The 7,940-nt window shown below is 34.2% G+C and overlaps 1 protein-coding gene and 1 pseudogene across 2 annotated transcripts in view; both read left to right on the top strand.

Annotated features, from left to right (window-relative positions):
* The first annotated feature begins 994 nt into the window (after window positions 1-994).
* The window catches only part of LOC124443729 (fibroblast growth factor 8b-like), a 23,166-nt gene continuing 16,220 nt past the window's right edge, over window positions 995-7,940 (top strand). For both annotated transcript variants that reach the window (XM_046994240.1, XM_046994241.1), the window contains exon 1: window positions 995-1,005. The gene's annotated coding sequence lies outside the window, so the exon portion shown is untranslated. The remainder of the gene's footprint in view (window positions 1,006-7,940) is intronic.
* Window positions 1,292-7,940, top strand: part of LOC124443551 — an 8,624-nt pseudogene continuing 1,975 nt past the window's right edge.

A 7,940-nucleotide genomic window follows, 5' to 3' on the forward strand; every position in this document is an offset into this window, starting at 1 on the left:
TCTTAAAACTGAATCATATGCATATTTAGTTATCAAACTTACGGTCCAAAAAATGGCGAAAATTACGGTCCAAAAAATGGCGAAATCCGAATCACAGATTGCACGTTAAAATAACAAAAGAAATTTCGGATCAAAACATGGCGCAATCCGGCATGCAAGCTGCATAGCGCAAATTAAATTAATCTAAAGTTATAAACGTCTGAAATATTCTTGCTTGATGATGCTTTATAAATCATTTTTACGTTTAGTTCGAATTGTTTGAATTTTGAACCATGCAAAATTTGAAATGTTCACCAGACGCTTGAAAATGAATAAAACAAGTCAAAGTGCTTAAAAATATTTTTAGAGAAAAATGAGTGATTTGCATCATCAAGACGAATATGCAACGTTGGTCTAATAAACAACGAAACAGAATAATAGGTGCATGAAACCCGGCATTGCTTTTGCTAAATAGATGTCAAAATCAATGTTATGACACTGGCATGTCGAAGTTAATTAACTCACTGTTATTTAACTTGAAGAAAATAGTTCAGAGAAGAAATATAGTTCAATTATTCATGATGTATTGGATTAGATCGTCTCGAAATCAAATCGAACATCTTCATCTATTTTATGCATGGAAGATGATTTGATAGACAGTGAGACAAACTTATCCGATACATTTAATGTAGTTCCAGGTAGGAATAACGTAAACGGTGCCAAATTGGTACCTAGGTGATCGAGTGTTGGACACAAGAAGGATTGGTTGGCACGCCGTTTGGTAAAGTATAAGGGCCCAGGGAGGCGGTTCCATATTCGTTAGGTTCCCTTTCGGTTCGGGTACTAACGTTGCTTTACAGGTGTCTCATCGTTCAAAGGTATGGTTTACTTATTTTTGTGCAGAGTAGTTCGTAGGTAGATGTTCAAATCGGTTATTACATGCCACTGATCAACAGGGTTAGCTAAGAATGCGCTTAGGGAAAAATGGCGCAGCTGAAAGCGGCCTAAAAATGGCGTACATCGGAGGTTACGGTTTTTTTTAAAAGGATGTATATTGCCTAAGTCACCTTTCTCAACAACTTTGTAAAGATAAAGGCAGCCTAATGAAATTTGTACATATAATCAAGGCCTTAAAATTGTAAACAATCTTTTTGTAAAGATAACTAGTAAAAATAGATGAGGTGATCCCAAGCAATGTGCATCCACCGACTGGCTTTCGTAGCTTGTTGGATCTCTGAGGGTTTTCCTCCGGCGATACGCCGGTTTCCCTCATCTTTAGAGAAGCACTCTAAAGAATAAGAAAAAAGGGTGGCCATGCCTGGGACCTGCAGTAGGGATTGTATGGTTATTGGGTTGGATTCCCGATCCACTTGAAGAAACAAGAGTAGATCGACACTCTTGGACCTTCTGTTCTCGTCAAAAAATTCTTATTTGAAGTGCGTGATTACCAGAAACAATGAAGCTTAGTCCATTTCACATGTGTCTAGTTACATACAGATTTAATAGTTTAGCTTTCCTTTCAGAGAAAGAAAGCTTTGTAGCATGTTTTATGAGCAAGACGACCAGTGCACATTCATTTACCAATGATTGATGATTATCTTAAGTATTTTTATCGTAATCGTTCCATTTAAATTTTGTATAGTATATGACAGGGATAGCTAGTGATAAGGTTTGCTACTTATTGATACAACGTGTAGTAGTTGTCATTGGTTGATAAAAACAGTTAGAGAGTATTTTATCCACTCGCGACACTCGTGTCCATCGTGTCGTGTTATTTCTGCTCAATGTTTCTGCTGACATGATACAATCGAAGTGCACAATGTTGATCAATATTTAAAAATCAATATTAAAATAATAATATAAATTCACAAGTTAATGAAAACTGGAAAAAAACACTAAATTTATTATTGTTATGCATCCATCATGTCAAAGATTCGGAGTTGAAGTGTTCATATCTGACGAAGATGACTACCAAACTCCATGGTGTCCACATGGTAAATTATAATAAATATATTTGTTATATTTTTACATTCCTAGGCTTCTTCATCTCCTCTTTTCATGTTTCTACTTTAGGTGTCTAAAATACTTTATAGATCTTCATGTGTTTTGATTAGTATTCTAGTCAGCGAATCTAACTGTAGTTTTTGTTGAAGGACCAATGTTAATGTTTAAAAGATATTTTGAGTCTAAACCACCAAGACGATTTTTTGCATGCTCCGCCTGTCATGATCGAAAAGAATGTAGCTTTTTTCAATGGGCAGATGAGTCTCCAAGCAATGTGTCCATTGAGGCACACCAAAAGATCATAGAAGCATCACAACCATTAATGAATGCTAAGCAACTTGGCAAAAGACTAAAGATAGTCAAAAGTTTAAATGACTATGAACGGACTTACTGTCATACCTGTGATCTATTTTTACTACCTAAAGAAATGGAGAAACACGCAAAACACGAAATTTTATGTAATGTAACGAATGAAATGATCAAAAATTCAAGTCGTTTCTTGAAGCTAAAAGAAAACAAGAAATCACATGCTGTATGTTTTCATGTTTAACTAAATACATAGCATGTCGTGACTGTGATGATGTTGTATTTTCTATTTTAGCAATATCTCTTTAATAATGATGCAACTGAATTCTTTTTGAACACTTTTCAAACTCTTGGTTACCAGAAGATAATTTATGTAGGTACTCCTAGGTATGTTCAAATTTCATCCAAACCATGTACCATGTTGTTCTAATGGATATTTAGATGTTGAGGTTTTCTTTTACTTTTAATTAAATACCTTTTGTTTTATTTGTTTTTTTATATGATGGTTCTTGTGTAGAATACATGAAGCAATTCAAACTAGAAAAGCTGGTGTGATTGACAGTATTTTATTGGATATAGACCATAGACATGTAAGTTAAAGAATACTTGTTTAGAGGGCACTGAGGAAATCATAGTTTCAATTTATTGTTGTTTCAAAAAAACTCTTTTAGTTATGGACAGCATAAGTGATCAGGGAGGGGGGGGGTTAAGCAAAAGATTGATTTTGTTTCAGCTCCTACCTGTAGGAGAGTATAATGCTAGAAATATATATTTGCCCTAATCTATAAATTCATTACAAACCTTGCATGATACTATTGAAAATAATTTTTTCAATTCACAGGTCCAGTTTCATAAAGACAGCCATTTTATTCACTATAACATGTTCAACCATCATTTTTTTGAAGAAGACCATGCAATGGTTTGATTTAAGAAGTTCTTATACAATTCTATACCCAATTCTCTAATGGTTATTTTGGATCCACCTTTTGGTGGGTTGGTTCAAGTGCTGCCAGTATCCCTAAAAAAACTTTGGAAGCTTGTTTTTGAATTATGTGAAAGAAGGAGGTATGGTAAAGTATTTTAAAGAATAGTTCTTCTGTTTGATATTACTGGCCCACTGCATATCAAAGATTTTCTGAAATATTAATTTATTTTATTGTATTTTATTTACTTATTATAGATGATTACCATTTATCTTGCTTGTGAACTTTCTGGATTTTTCCTTACTTCATGGAATCACACATTACCAAAGAATTACCATTCTTTAAGATGTGCGATTTTAAGGTTTGATAAGTTTATTACACTTTGTGAAGCTCTTGTCAAAGTCATTGTTCTTTCCCCCATTGAATTTGGTAATTTATTTGTTTAGGTTGATTATGACAATCATCCACTCTACAAGAAGCATTTCAAAACAAAAAAACTATCTCCTGTCAGAGAGTTCACGAATGTCTTGTTAAAGACCATCATTCTACCACCAAATGATAAGTAAATAACATTTCTATATCCATGTATTTTGTTTCTGATATTTTTTGTAGTTTTTGTGACAAATGTCAACAATATTTCAGCAAAGAGAATTTACATTGTGATCTATGTAACGATTGTCCTACTAAGGTAGTGTGTAGTAGCAAACATAGGTACTGGTAGGGGGTACAGGCTTTAGCTAAAAAGGGGGGGCCCAAGGAACAACTGAAATTAGTTAATTTCAAAAACACATGAAAGCAATGTTACATTACTGTGTATGCTGCAAAAATAGTGTTTTTTTGAAATCACCCTTTCAAAATACTCACTGGCTAGCTAGTTGCTATCAGTAAGGGCTCAGACAAAGTGTGAAACTCCGTGAACATATTACACTAACACCTGCCATACCTCCCCAGTAGGGCCTCATTACAACATACAGTCATTGTCTACAAACAGGGAAAATGAAGTGGGTTGATGTTGAAATCCATATTGGGGTCAGAAATGCCCCTGGTAGCAAATCATGTTTTCCATCGAACATTTTGCAATATTTGTGTTATTTTGTTATTACAGCATAACAATGTTTGGCAGCATCGTCTTATTTGTGGGAAATGTGTAAAGAAAGGTATGTTGATTGGCCAAAATTGCATTGAAAATTCTTTGCAAACATTTTATTTTAATTATCAGGTTATGTTCACTGCGAGATATGTAAATCCTGCAAACCCCCTGGACATGATTGTTAAAGAGGTGACTTTACTCTCATTTCATTTGCAATGTTGTGGATCAATAAATCAGTAATTAAAAAAGTTTCATTGGCCAACTTTTCTTTACACAATCTTATATTCGAGGTTTTTTTCCTAGTTTAACAAGAGGATGTCATATTTGTGGAGATTTTGGTCACAAAAGGAAAGCTTGCCCACGAAGACACACTAAAATGAATTCGAATCAGAAAAAAAGGTAGAAATGTTTATCTTTAAAAGTATAATTCATATTATTACTGGGTAGTGCAGTAAACTCAAATAATTCTTGGTTTGGATCTGTTCATTTCAGCAAGAACAAATTTAAGCTTCATCCTTGGCCATTTATACTTTTATTGTAATACTTACATTGTATTACTTGATGAACTGTTTTCTCACACCTTAGCTAGATTTTTCTCTTGTTCACAAATGAAGTTTTTTTCATCCGAAATATTAAACATTAATCATTTCACACTTGTAAACCCAGTGTTTTTGGTAAGGGTAAAATTGACCAATTTCTTTTCAAATCTGTGTAGATTCCATGATGGCAAACAAATCACTGAATGTAATAAGATCAGGGAAAGAGAACATTGATGGACAAGAACTATTACTTGATGTTTCATACATCTTAAAGAAACATGACAGTGAATCCTTTCTGTCTCCTTAATTTAAAATTTAAGGCTTGATCAAGTCTTCTAATGTCAACGTACAAGATAGAAAAGGATCTGAAAGATGGAGATAAGTAGTGATGTATGGAAGTGAAATATATTTATCTTTTCATTCAAATTCATTAATTAAAAGTTTGGCAAATCTTATACCATCTGCCCTTATACTTATAAAAGCAATTATTTGCATACAAGAATACCCAGAGGTTATGTAGGTATTGACAGTTTGTTGAGTTCATTGGGTTTGCATAATTGTTGAAGATAAGTGATGGTGGTGAAAATTTATGGGAGTGAGGATAGAAAGTCAAGGTTGTGGGCACTATCTGTAACATTGTATGTAAATATGCTTTCTAAAAAACGTTCTTGGTTTACTTTATGTCAAACCTTCACTTATATCATTCACCCTCCACTTCTTAGCTTCTTAGCTCAAACTTAACACGTGACTTATTTTAACCAATTACATTTGATAATTGGCACTAAATTTGCCGATCCTTCACGCGCCATGTTTAAAATAATTTCTTCCTGACACACTCTTTATCGTAAGTATTATGTACAATATTGTAATATTTGTCGAATAAATGAGATTTATAGCATCATAGTGAGCTTAACTTGTCAAATACACGACTATTTGTCTTGAAGGTATTGAAAAAGTCTTCCACGAACTCAGCAAACCTGTTGTCGATTTGTCAAAGCAAAGAGAGTCTCACGGCTTGCCTTTTTTGGTACAAGGTACGATGGTTTTGATGATCATAAGAAATAAATATTAACGGTTTGTTTACCATTCCCTGAAAATATTGCCGAATATTTGTATTTCAGTAGAAGAAATCTTAGACATATGATGTCATACTAGTTCGTTTCATGTGGTTTCATGTATATTTGTTTTCCTACACACGTGAATTAAAACATCTACAAAAACTGTAGACGTTTTGGCTGAAATGTAGCATGTAAGTGAGTGATAAATTCAACTGTTGTCAAATTGCAGATTGTTTATAACTTTATCAATGATATACACTTTATCTCCTTATGTCAACTGAAATAGTGGATTCAAAGATATTTCAAGCTTTTTTATTTACTTAATTTCTATCAAATGATTTCTATGGTGGGATATAGGTTTCTTTGTAATTATTAAACACTTATTAGCCAAGGTTGAGAGTAAAATCAAGTTGGTTAGTGGTAAGTTTATTGGGTGCATTGGAATATGGTGTAGTGGTGTTAATGATATTGTCAGTCTTGGTACTGATGTTAGGGTAGTCTTAGGGCTGGTGATAGACTTATGTAGTGATAGTGTTGGTGTTACTTTAACTCTTTGCCTTGGTTATATTCTTAGTCTTGCTGTTCGTGATAGTGTTAGTCTTAAGTTAGAAAAAATGTAATTTTTTTGTGTATTTCTCTTTATAATTAGGTGTTTGTGGTGGTGATAGTCGTACATCAAGTCTCAAGAAAGAATCGTTTTGAAGAAAGAACTCTTTGGAATCACCTGTGTACGATACATTCATAATAAAGCATGTTACATCTCAACAGCCCAACCAACAGGTGAACAGAAAACAACGACAGCAAGTGCAATGGCAGAACAACGATGAAATTGAATTTGACAAAGTGAGCATTTGTCGAAAAGAATTTGGGTATATAAACCGATCAACAGCTAGAAGTTTAGATAAACGTCAACGTTGATGTTGGGAAAGAATTTGCCGATAACTGACAGATATTCTCAGCGTGGATTGCACGCAAATTATAAACTATCAAAGCAGAGGCTCTGATATTTATATTAAGAATTCGCTTTCCGCCCGTTATATCCCTGGTCACAATTCTGAAGAAACTATCAAAGCGGAATTATTACGAGTTAAATTACTACGAGTGAACTACGGCAAGTGCCATTGGGCTGGTAAAGCTAATATCGACAGCAGCCGCTAAAAGAAATCTGCATGGTTTAGCCGTAAGAAAACGTGCTGCTTTTGAAAGACTTATTACTTTTCTCTATCTTTTTCAAAAGAAGACATAAGTAACTATAGATGTTTTGCTATTGTATTGCCAAACTAACATTAATATAAATGTATTTATTTGTAATACTTTTTCAGTCTTTATATCAACACTCGACTACGAATATGATTTTTGGTTTGTTGCTTTATCTTTAGCTGGAAGTGTTCTGCTATAATTTTGATTCGAGACCTTCAATGGTCTTTTTTTTTTGGCATTAAATACTTCAAGGTAGGAATGGCACTTTAAAATGACCAGGTGTCTTCAACGAACTCTCTGGTCTAGTGGATAGACACAACCTTCCGAGGTTGAAAGTGGAGGTTCGAACCCTGTCTGGAGTAAGATGTAACTATGCTAAGGATGAATAAGAAATAGGAAAATAAGGAAATAGTGCTGGTTAATAGAACAAAAATGGGATTTCTATTACTAAACTTTTCGAGAATGGAATGCGACACTTAGTATAAATTCAGAAAAAAACGCTCTCCGATGAGAAGGAGAGCGAAGAAAAAAAAAGATAGGATCCCATGCAAAAAACCACTCTTAAAAAAACTAAGTCTTTTGCTCAAATTTTTTGACTATGACTCCTGATCAGGGTTATTTTTCTAAATTGAAAAGTCAGGAAACCAAGAGCAAACAGAACGCCCTAATCATCCCTTTCTTACTTCCAGGCACTCGTTCCTCAGTTCGACTTTCTGTCTTCCACATCCGCCTCGTACACCTGCCAGGTAATGTTGTGAGGGCGAACCAAGGATCTTGTGCACCGGAGGTCATTGATGTCGAATAAACGCCCAACATCGGCCAGTTGAGCTAACCGCTCATC

The sequence above is a fragment of the Xenia sp. Carnegie-2017 genome, unplaced genomic scaffold, assembly GCF_021976095.1.
Source record: "Xenia sp. Carnegie-2017 unplaced genomic scaffold, XeniaSp_v1 HiC_scaffold_21, whole genome shotgun sequence".
In the NCBI taxonomy this organism is placed as follows: domain Eukaryota; kingdom Metazoa; phylum Cnidaria; class Anthozoa; order Malacalcyonacea; family Xeniidae; genus Xenia; species Xenia sp. Carnegie-2017.